The sequence below is a fragment of the Lissotriton vulgaris genome, chromosome 4_1 (genome assembly GCF_964263255.1).
Source record: "Lissotriton vulgaris chromosome 4_1, aLisVul1.2, whole genome shotgun sequence".
NCBI lineage: Eukaryota > Metazoa > Chordata > Amphibia > Caudata > Salamandridae > Lissotriton > Lissotriton vulgaris.
The window spans coordinates 2,090,335,959-2,090,348,112 of NC_141691.1; positions in this window are offsets into that span (position 1 = coordinate 2,090,335,959).

Genomic DNA, 12,154 nt, shown 5'->3' on the forward strand with positions numbered 1-12,154 from the left:
GAGCTTAGCATAAGTACCTAGTATTATGTTTTGCATGGTCGAAGGAAGAAGGAAAATGATACAGGATTTGTAATTGCGTAAATTGAATGGGTGAGCCCTGATCGAAAAGTTGATGAACCCAAAGCAGGCCTTTGTTTCTCCAGCTCTTCCAGTATATAGGTTTCTTGTTAAAAAGGATTTGTGCCAATTTGTAGAATTGAGAAAAGTATCTAAATTATGTACAGCTAAATGAGGTGCAATAGATAGTAATTTACAGGATTGACTAATTTTGGGAGTAAAGAACTTTTGTGGTTTACGAGTGAAGGAGAGATATTCCTGAAATGAGAATGGAGCTAAACATGATGTCTCAATATCTACCCAGAGAGGTTTATCCTCAGAATGATTAGTGATCCAATTCATTAATTGGCGTAGTTGAATGGTTTTGTGATAATTGGAAAAATGGGGTAGGTTGACACCGCCCTCAGATTCTTGTCTTACTCATTTCTGTAACGCCATTCTTGATATTTTAGCACTCCATAAAAAGGAAGTCAAAATAGAATTAACCTTCTGCAAAAATTTTGACGGAATAGGTAGTGGAATGTTGGAATGGATATACAAAACTATCGGAGTTAACATCATTTTGATTGTGTCGAGACAACCCCACCAAGAGAGATGGAGGGGATGCCAACCTACAATCAATGTTTTGAGTTTGAAAGAACATTTGTCTATCTTTAAAGAGAAAGATGTCTTTATAGAGGGAGAGTATCAAATGCCAAGATATTTTATATGTTTAGGATTCTAAGTGAAGTTAGAGATTTTAAAGTCATCTTTAAAGGTGTATTTGGTTAAAGGTAGTATCTCACAGTTCCCTCTATTCAGTTTATAGCCAGATACCAGTCCATAAGCCTCCACTTCTCCCATGAAAGCTGTGAGTGAAGATTGTGGTTGGGAGAGAAAAACAAAAATGTTGTCAGCATATGCTGCTAATTTAGTTTGCTGTAGATCTGAAACGAAACCTGTAATTAAATCCTTCAGACACATTCTTGATGAAAAAGGTTCTAAGGCCAAATTAAAGATAAAAGGGGACAAGGGGCATCCTTGGCGTACTCCACATTTAAGATTGAAATAGGGGGACATAAGGCCATTGGTGAAAATGGCTTCCTTAGGTTCAGAATAAAGTAGAACCAAAGGGGATGATGGACGGAGTGTTGAACATTGCAAGCACTCATCCGCAGTCAAATGATCTGGGTTTAATCCATCATCATTCTTTAGCTCCCTCCGCCACCCCAGTTTAGACATGGCCATATACAAATAATGATTCAGAAAAGGGGGTGGTGATGAACAGAGTGTCTGAATTAAGCAGACCACTCTTACCCAGTCCAAAGATCAGGGCTTGATCCATCACCGTTTTTTAGCTCACTGCACCATCCCAGCTCAGAACTTGGCTATATGCAAATTAGTCTGACCCTGGCCCAGTGCATCATGGGAACAGGGCAGACCAAACTACCAAGCCAATTCTTATACTGGGAAGGAAACAAGCTACCGGGGACCGGTTTCTGGCATTTCAGCCGTCTTCGGCCCGGCTTGCTTGAACCCTGATGGTGCAATGAGCTAGGGACTCACATCTGAGTATACCCTTCCACGCTTATGGTGGACAAAAATGATTCAGAAAAGGGGGTGGTGATGAACAGAGTGTCTGAATTAAGCAGACCACTCTTAGCCAGTCCAAAGATCAGGGCTTGATCCATCACCGTTTTTTAGCTCACTGCACCATCCCAGCTCAGAACTTGGCTATATGCAAATTAGTCTGACCCTGGCCCAGTGCATCATGGGAACAGGGCAGACCAAACTACCAAGCCAATTCTTATACTGGGAAGGAAACAAGCTACCGGGGACCGGTTTCTGGCATTTCAGCCGTCTTCGGCCCGGCTTGCTTGAATCCTGATGGTGCAATGAGCTAGGGACTCACATCTGAGTATACCCTTCCACGCTTATGGTGGACAAAAATGATTCAGAAAAGGGGGTGGTGATGAACAGAGTGTCTGAATTAAGCAGACCACTCTTACCCAGTCCAAAGATCAGGGCTTGATCCATCACCGTTTTTTAGCTCACTGCACCATCCCAGCTCAGAACTTGGCTATATGCAAATTAGTCTGACCCTGGCCCAGTGCATCATGGGAACAGGGCAGACCAAACTACCAAGCCAATTCTTATACTGGGAAGGAAACAAGCTACCGGGGACCGGTTTCTGGCATTTCAGCCGTCTTCGGCCCGGCTTGCTTGAATCCTGATGGTGCAATGAGCTAGGGACTCACATCTGAGTATACCCTTCCACGCTTATGGTGGACAAAAATGATTCAGAAAAGGGGGTGGTGATGAACAGAGTGTCTGAATTAAGCAGACCACTCTTACCCAGTCCAAAGATCAGGGCTTGATCCATCACCGTTTTTTAGCTCACTGCACCATCCCAGCTCAGAACTTGGCTATATGCAAATTTGTCTGACCCTGGCCCAGTGCATCATGGGAACAGGGCAGACCAAACTACCAAGCCAATTCTTATACTGGGAAGGAAACAAGCTACCGGGGACCGGTTTCTGGCATTTCAGCCGTCTTCGGCCCGGCTTGCTTGAATCCTGATGGTGCAATGAGCTAGGGACTCACATCTGAGTATACCCTTCCACGCTTATGGTGGACAAAAATGATTCAGAAAAGGGGGTGGTGATGAACAGAGTGTCTGAATTAAGCAGACCACTCTTACCCAGTCCAAAGATCAGGGCTTGATCCATCACCGTTTTTTAGCTCACTGCACCATCCCAGCTCAGAACTTGGCTATATGCAAATTAGTCTGACCCTGGCCCAGTGCATCATGGGAACAGGGCAGACCAAACTACCAAGCCAATTCTTATACTGGGAAGGAAACAAGCTACCGGGGACCGGTTTCTGGCATTTCAGCCGTCTTCGGCCCGGCTTGCTTGAATCCTGATGGTGCAATGAGCTAGGGACTCACATCTGAGTATACCCTTCCACGCTTATGGTGGACAAAAATGATTCAGAAAAGGGGGTGGTGATGAACAGAGTGTCTGAATTAAGCAGACCACTCTTACCCAGTCCAAAGATCAGGGCTTGATCCATCACCGTTTTTTAGCTCACTGCACCATCCCAGCTCAGAACTTGGCTATATGCAAATTTGTCTGACCCTGGCCCAGTGCATCATGGGAACAGGGCAGACCAAACTACCACCCCCTTTTCTGAATCGTTTTTGGCCACTATAGGTGTGGCAGGGTATACTCAGACATGAGTCCCTTTCTCACTGCTCCATCAGGATTCAAGCAAGCCGGGCCGAAGACGGCTGAAATGCCATAAACCGGTCCCCGGTAGCTTGTCTCCTTTCTGGTGAAGAATTGGCTTGGTAGTTTAGTCTGCCCTGTTCCCATGATGCACTGGGCCAGGGACAGACTGATTTGCATATAGCCAGGTTCTGAGCTGGGATGGGGCAGTGAGATAAATAACGGTGATGGATCAAGCCCTGATCTTTGGACTGGGTAAGAGTGGTCTGCTTAATTCAGACACTCTGTTCATCACCACCCCCTTTTCTGAATCGTTTTTGGCCACTATAGGTGTGGCAGGGTATACTCAGACATGAGTCCCTTTCTCACTGCTCCATCAGGATTCAAGCAAGCCGGGCCGAAGACGGCTGAAATGCCAGAAACCGGTCCCCGGTAGCTTGTCTCCTTTCTGGTGAAGAATTGGCTTGGTAGTTTAGTCTGCCCTGTTCCCATGATGCACTGGGCCAGGGACAGACTGATTTGCATATAGCCAGGTTCTGAGCTGGGATGGGGCAGTGAGATAAATAATGGTGATGGATCAAGCCCTGATCTTTGGACTGGGTAAGAGTGGTCTGCTTAATTCAGACACTCTGTTCATCACCACCCCCTTTTCTGAATCGTTTTTGGCCACTATAGGTGTGGCAGGGTATACTCAGACATGAGTCCCTTTCTCACTGCTCCATCAGGATTCAAGCAAGCCGGGCCGTAGACGGCTGAAATGCCAGAAACCGGTCCCCGGTAGCTTGTCTCCTTTCTGGTGAAGAATTGGCTTGGTAGTTTAGTCTGCCCTGTTCCCATGATGCACTGGGCCAGGGACAGACTGATTTGCATATAGCCAGGTTCTGAGCTGGGATGGGGCAGTGAGATAAATAACGGTGATGGATCAAGCCCTGATCTTTGGACTGGGTAAGAGTGGTCTGCTTAATTCAGACACTCTGTTCATCACCACCCCCTTTTCTGATTCGTTTTTGGCCACTATAGGTGTGGCAGGGTATACTCAGACATGAGTCCCTTTCTCACTGCTCCATCAGGATTCAAGCAAGCCGGGCCGAAGACGGCTGAAATGCCAGAAACCGGTCCCCGGTAGCTTGTCTCCTTTCTGGTGAAGAATTGGCTTGGTAGTTTAGTCTGCCCTGTTCCCATGATGCACTGGGCCAGGGACAGACTGATTTGCATATAGCCAGGTTTTGAGCTGGGATGGGGCAGTGAGATAAATAACGGTGATGGATCAAGCCCTGATCTTTGGACTGGGTAAGAGTGGTCTGCTTAATTCAGACACTCTGTTCATCACCACCCCCTTTTCTGAATCATATACAAATAAGTCTGACCCTGAGCCTCATCCACATCCTCAGAACTGCCAAGCCATGTCTTCCCTGGACAGGACTGATAGAAATGTACAAATTCTTGGAGTATTTCAGAGTCTTTGAGTTTTGGTGTTTGGTTTTTGTCCATAATGGAATCAATATGAAGCTTCTGTTGGTTAATCTTTAGATAATTGACTAGAAGTTTGCCTGATTTGTTTTGGTCAAAATAATACTTCGCTGAGGATTTTAGTAAGTAATGGGGGGCCTGTTCAGTAGTGGATTAATTAAAGGCAATTTTTGCAGTGATGGGATCTTTGAGGGAATCTTTCGACTGGGAGGTAAGGAAGGAGTGCTCAAGTTTTTTGATCTTAGCAAGAAGTGTATTATGTAGTGTGAGAGAAACCTTTTGTTTATTGCATACCAATCTAATGATGAAATCTCGAGCAGTAGCCCTAAAGGCATCCCACACTGTACGAAAGGAGACATAATTTGTCAAAATAATGTGAAAGAACTCTTGAGCAAAAGAGACAAAAGAGGAGTTAAAATTAGGGTCGAGGAGTAAGGAATAGTTGAAGCACCATTTTTTGCATAGTGTAGGTTGGTTTAAAATGTCTAATTGAATCGAGACAGGTGCATGATCTGAAATTATAATAGGGCCTATGTCAGCAGAATGAAGGGATTTGGAGATGATACGTGAAATAAAGATATGGTCTATTCGAGATTGTGTTTGATGCGGCGGAGAAAAAGGAATATTCTCTTGAAGATGGGTAACAAAGGCGCCATGAGTCTAATAGGTTCCTCTGTTGAATAGTTTGTGTGAAAACTTTGTGTGGTGTGTTTTGGGGTAAAGTGGGATTTAGAGTTCCTATCAATAAACCGGTCCATCACTTGGTTACAATCTCCTGCACAAATAACGTTTTCTGAAGGGTATTTGAGCAATAACTGAGAGATACGAGATCAAAACGTAGCATCTCTTTTAGTAGGGGCATAAATGTTAAGTAAAGACAGAGGCGTTTTCCCTAGTAGGAGGTTAGTGAGAATCCATCTGCCCTCTGTGTTTGATTTTTGAGAGGCAAGCTTGGCATTCAGTGTTTTTTGACAACGAGTTATACCCCTATTCCTTTTACCATCTCCTGGCGAGAAAATTACTTAACCAACCCAATTTCTTTTGAGTTTAAGTAATTTGCCTTCGGTGAGATGTGATACTTGCAGTAACGCAATGTTACAATCTAATTTAGAAAGGTGGGTTAAGACTCTCTGCCGCTTAATGGGGGAGTTCAAGCCTCTGATGTTCCATTTAACAATTATCAGAAACATATGTGCACTGGAAGTAATAGAAACATAAGTGAACCAGTAAAATCCTGTTTACCATAAACAATAAAACTGGTGAAGAATTCAACAATAAGTGCAATAGAAAACAACTTATTTAACATGTTTTATATAGCGCTAGCTGGACACAGGGGTATCAGAGCGCTTTACAGGAGTGTTTGTTGCAATATGGTAAAAGAAAAACATTGTGGTAGTATTCAGAAACCACTACAAACTATAGAACACCTATTAAATATTGCATTGTCTAAACAAAAACAAAGGAGGGAGTAGGGGATAGGGATGGGGAGGAAGGGAGGGGGATAATTAAGGCAACATCATACAGCAATACATAGATAGGATTATTTGAATGTAACAGGATAACAATGAGGTAGAAATCAAACCCAACAAGAAGGTCAAAACAGTTCTAGAATTAACATTGTCATAATACATGAGTGGAGAAGGATTTCCTGCTAGTCCTGGGATATTAGCTTGGCATAGGGGGAAGCATGGAAAGGAGGGAGGAAGGGTAAGTGCAAGGTGGTAGGCTAGGTTGAGGAGGGGGTAAGATTTTGATCATGTCTGGTGAAATGGGGCAGGTCCTATAGGGAGGACAAGAGGGAGTAGTTATCGGGAGCAGGAAGGTGAGAGAGGGGGAGGAGAGCAATAGGAGGCAAGGGTGGGATAAGCACCCAGGGGCGGATTTAAGGACCCCCGTATTTGTTCAGCAGGAGAACGTTGAGGTGTTTTTTGAAGCTGGCATAAGAGGGGTTGCAACAAAGTCTTTTGGGAGCGAGTTCCAGATGTTCGGTGCATTTCCAGAAAAGGAACAAGATTGTGTGGTTTTCTTGTTTAATAGAGGAGGTATAAGAGTGAGGGTGTTGGAGCTTCTCAGTGATCTAGAGCTGCCGGCTATGTGAAGTTTATCAGTGAGGTACTGCGGGGAGCTTTGATGCAGGGCTTTGTAGGTAAACCACGCTGTATATTATGAGGTTCTTCCTTCAATGGGCAGCGACTTGAGGGCTATAAGGGCGGGGAGATGTGATCAAACCATTTAAGGTCGCTAATGAGCCTAGCTGCTTGGTTAAGAACAGATTTGATAGGGGCGAGGTGTGCTTTTGGAGTTCCAGTGAGGATGTCATTCTCATAATTGATTTTTGAGAGAACCAGTGATTGGGTGACTAATTTAAAGTCATCAGCTGGAAAGAAGGTTTTTATTTTCATTAAATGATGGTGTGTAGAGAGCGCTTTGTATGTGGGGGATAAGAGAAAGCTTCAGGTCAATATTAACCAAGTGATTTAACAGAGTTGGATATGGTGAGGGAGCAGTTGAGTGGAGTAAGGTCCAAGATCCAGGATAGAATGCGGAGTGAGTTCTTCTTAGGGGAGAAAAGAAAGATTTTGGTCTTTTTTGGGCTGAGTTTGAGGTGGTTTAAGTGGAACCAGGATTGAATTTTACTCAAGGTATCATTGAGGTGAAGGACATCAGAGCAGGATTGAATTTTATAGTAAAGTTGGGTGTCATCGGCATATAGGTGATAATTGATTCCCGCTTCTTTAAGGATGAGGGTGAGGGGTGCCATGAAGAGAATAAATAAAGAGGGGGAGAGGATAGAGCCCTGAGGGACACCTAGGGAGATGGGCAGGGGTTTAAAAAGGCAAAGTTCTGTGTTAGAAAAAGGAGGTGAACCATTTAAGGACTGAACCGTTGAGGCCAAAACGATCTTTAAGGTGTTATGTAGTGTAGAGTGATTTACAGTGTGAAAAGCAGCGGAGAGATCAAGGAAAATGAGAAGGGAGGAATCGCCTTTGTCAAGGGTGTGTTGAATGTCATCAATTATGTTTAGCATTGCTGTTTTTGTACTACAGTCCTTTCAGAAGCCAGATTGGAACAAGTCTAAAAGATTGAATGAATCAATGTGCTTATCAAGTTGTAACTGGGCGCATTTTTCAAGGGCTTTTGAGAGAATAGGAAGGTTAGAGATAGGACGAAGGTTATTTAGGTCATTGGGAACACCAGCTGGGATTTTGAGGATGGGAGAGATTTCTCCCAATTGGAGGGAGGTAGGGGCACAACCAGAGGCAACAGAGGAGTTGATGCTGGAGGTTCAGTAGGGGGTAATCATATGTTTAAGGTCTTGGACAAGGTTGGATGGGAGCGGATCATTAGTGTGGGAAGATGGTTTCAGTCTGGAAATGACGTTAAGGACATCAAGTTCATTGACCAAATGGCTGTCGTGCCAAGAAGCATTATTTTTTAGTTCCATTATGATGGGGTCGGGTTGTAGAATCGGAAAGAAAAGAGGGAGTGACAAGGAGTCAAGAGGGAGCGTAGAGTGTGAAAGAGAATTAGAGGGAATGTATAATTGATCTATTTTGGATATTTTTTCAAGAAAGTAGTTGGCAATTTCCTCGCATCTCCCAGTGGAGGCAATCACCTTGTGGGTAGCAGAGGAAGTTTGGTTTTTCACAAAGGTGAAGAGTTCCGTAGCTCTGTTTTTGGCCTGGACGAGTTGTAAGTGGAAAAATGATGTCTTAGCATTGAGGATGTGTTTTTTATAGTTGGATCTAGTGGATCTGAGGAGAGAGAGGTTAAAGGGGGAGGGTTTTTGCCTCCAAATGCGTTCAGTAGATCTGAGTTTGCAACACTCATTGTTTAGATCTGGATCGAACCAGGATTTGGAGGAGCTTTTCTGTTGTTTTAGTTTGGTCGGGGCAATTTGGTCTAAGACCTAAAAGATTAATTTGTTAAAGTATTTGGTGAAGTCATTGGCATTTTGAGAGGGAGGGGAGAGTTGGAGTTGAGCTTTGACTTTGGCCTCAAGTTCGCCTGGGGGAATAAGTGGAAAATTCCTGGTCAGTTTCATTTGTTTGATGGTTTTGGGTGGAGGAGGTAGAACAGTATTAGAGATAGTGAAAAAGATGAGGTTGTGGTCAGACCAATCAATGGGAACTATGGAGTAAAGGAAGGCCAACTCATTGTTAGAAATGATAGCGTCTAGAGTGGCTCCTTTGGAGTGAGTGGGGGAGTGGCATATTTGTTTAGGGTTATTGATGTCAAGTAGATCAGTGAGGAGGGTGACCATAGGATTGTCCTATTAGTTCCACTGGAGGTTAAAGTCCCTGAGGAAGAGGTTTTTACAGTTGGAAAGTGAGGATTGGGTGAGAAGGTTGGACAATTCTTCTACAAAAGGATGATGGTCACCGGGAAGATGATAGATGTTGTGTAATATTATTTTAAGTTCTGCTCTGAGATATTCAAAAGTAGAAAGGTCGTGGGAGAGTTGGAGTTCATTTTTATAGATTATTGGTAGGCCGCCACCAGGTTTGACAGGCCTATCTTTTCGGAGTATGGAGTAGCCAGGGGGAGAGAGTATGTCCAGAATGGAAGACAAGTGATCTTTAATCCAAGTTTCAGTAAGAAAGGCAATGTCAATGTATTCACTAAGGATGGTTTCTGAGATTTCAATAGCGTGTTGGACCGCCGCGCGGCAGTTAACCAGCATGCAAGACAGGGGAATATGGTTGGTTGCAAGGGGAGGGGAGGGGCAGATTGTGGTAAATTGCAGGGGAAGTCTAGGAGAGGCTGGAGAAGTTGGGATACTGTTAGTACCAAGGATCACGGGGATAGGAGCTTGTGGGATCAAAGGGTCGGTGTTTAAAGAGCATGGGGTGTAAGGATTACATGGGTCAAGGAGATTAGAGATGGGGGGAGGTTCTGGGCATGTAAGGTTCTGAGTGTATCGTTACCGAAGGGGGAAGTATCCTGTAGCTGGGTGACTGAAGAGTTGATTTGATCAGTTCACAGGGAACTATCAGGATTGGCGAGGTTAAAGGAGGAGAGGAAATTGACATATTTTCTGAGAGAGGTGAATTCAAACGATAGGCACGCGAGAATGAGTTCTATGTTAAGAAGCGTTAGGAGAATGAGGGAGAAGGGGAGGAGGATGGGAATTCAGGGGGACTAGGAGGAAGTTCAGTGTTAGTTTAGATGAGGGGTCTGGGGTGAGGGAAGGGGAGCCCAGGAGGAGGGTGTATAGGGCAGTTCAGATTAGTAGTTGAAGAGAGGGAGGAGAGGTGGAGTGAGGTAGTCACTGGGGACTGAGGAGAGTCAGGGGAAGGAAGGGGAGTCCTAGGAGAGTGAGGGGGTAGTACTCCTGGTTAAGGAGAGAAAGGCCAATTAGGGAAGAAGGATTTGAAGCAGGTGGTAGAGTCGGAGGGTAGTCCGGTTGAGGGGAAAGGGAGTTAGAAGATGGTAGTGGAGAACTGCCGAGAGGTGTTGGGGCCTCAGGAGGGGGAGAGAGAGAGGGGGTGGTTGTGTGGGCAATTGGTGAATCATTGTGAAAGACAGTTATTAAGGTAGGGAAAAGATTGGTGATCTGTGCTTGGGAGACTTCAATGGTTTTTCTATGTATGTAGGGAGTGGGGTTCGAGAGGCTGATAGAGGAGGTGTCAAGACATAATGCTTATGGGAGAAAGATGGAAGGGGGAACAGCTGTGATATGTTGGAGTCTCCAGCGGAGGAGAGAGAGCACAGGAGTAAGAAAAGTTAGTAGGAGGATCGCATGGGGGCAGTAGTTAAGGTAGGAGCGAGATAGGAAGTCTGTGTTTGGGAGATTTCCATGGTGTTTTTACTGTCTGTAGGGTGGGTAAAAGAGAAGGTGATAGAGGAGGTGATGGGTCAGATTGGGCTTGCGAGGATGGCGGGTCCGAGGATGGAATCGAGAGTAGGTAGGATAAGTTGCTGAAATGGTGTTCAAAGATGGTGAGATGTTTTTCCGAGGCTTGTATGAGGATGTTTCCAGATTTAAAAATGGAGATGTCTATTTCGCCAAGAAAGGAAGGGGATGGTAAGGTAGATAGTTTCAAGCCATATGGAATTTTGCAAGATTTTGTGATAGGGAGCTGGTGGAGGAAGGTGCTTTTCCATTTGGAGTTAGTTTTTACAATAGAGATGAGACTGTGATAATTATCAACAAATAGTTTCTTGGTGAAGAATTAGTTGTTTGTGTTTGAAGTTTTTCTTCGCATTTTTGGAAAGGTTGTGGGGATAGTGGATGGACCAAGAATTAGGACTCTGTCTAGTGATAGGTGTATCCAGCGAAATGGCGTTTGGGTGAGGGGGACATTGTTGATTAGAATAGTGAGGGGGAGTAAGTGACTTGAGTAAGATTCCTGAGAGCGATTTGTAGGCAGGAGGGAAAATAGCGGTTCCAAGTATCAAATGTGGTTGGGTGATTCCAGTAAGCAAAGCCCGAGTGTCCAGACCAAGTGATGTAGATCACAGATATCTAGCATCTGGGATAATGTAGGCCAAGCTAAGGTGGTCGTCACGAGTTAAGGATAGACCCTTCCTCTTTATTATCATTGATTTTGGTGAGGGGTTCAAAGCGATGTGTATGCTCTTATTTTACTTCAGTAATTATCAGAGGCAGCACCAAGGGGGGTTTGAGTAATCAAGAGATTCAGAATTCTAAAAATTCAGAGGATCCAAAATTCATGCCTGTTACATCAGGAGATCCCTAGGAAGTGATCAAAGGGGGTACCAGAGCTCAACGTAAAGAGCAATAGAACAAGTAAGGCATTAAAGGTTGGGAGGGGCAGCTGTAAGTCAAGGTATGAGGCAACAGTCATGGTAGTGAGGAGGGCAGGGGCATTAGGGGGTTAATTGAGAAGGGCGAGGCCATTAGATGGAGGGTAGAACAGGATAGATCTCTTCGTTCAGCATTAGCCACGCACTTCATTTTTTAGCATCCGCTGTTGTAGCATTTCTTATTAGCTGGCATATGCGAGTCATCGCTGTATAGTGGCTAGGTAGAAAAACGTGCAGCATTTAATCAAGGTGACAATTAACAGAGTAAAATTTGATCTTGTTTCAGATCAATACATCAGTGTCCAAATTCTGTGCAGCATTTTTGGAGTCTGGGGCACTGTCAGTCATTGTTGATCACTGGGAGATGGGCAAAATTCCTTGTTAGTGGGGCATACTCCCGGATTGCTGAGGGTCCACCATCTACATTTCAATTGTTCAGGACGCTTCGATCTTGTAGCACGTAAAGCTGTTTGTAGATAGTTCCAATAGATTAGGGATTTAATCAGGGATGAATAACCAGCTCTTAGGCAGTGATTAGGAAGGAGGGTAGGTGAGAGTGTGCCCATGCCAAAATGGCTGTGGTTCAGGGTAAAATCATCACTATTCAAATTACTATGAAGAGGTTCACTGATTTTCATGTGAAAAGC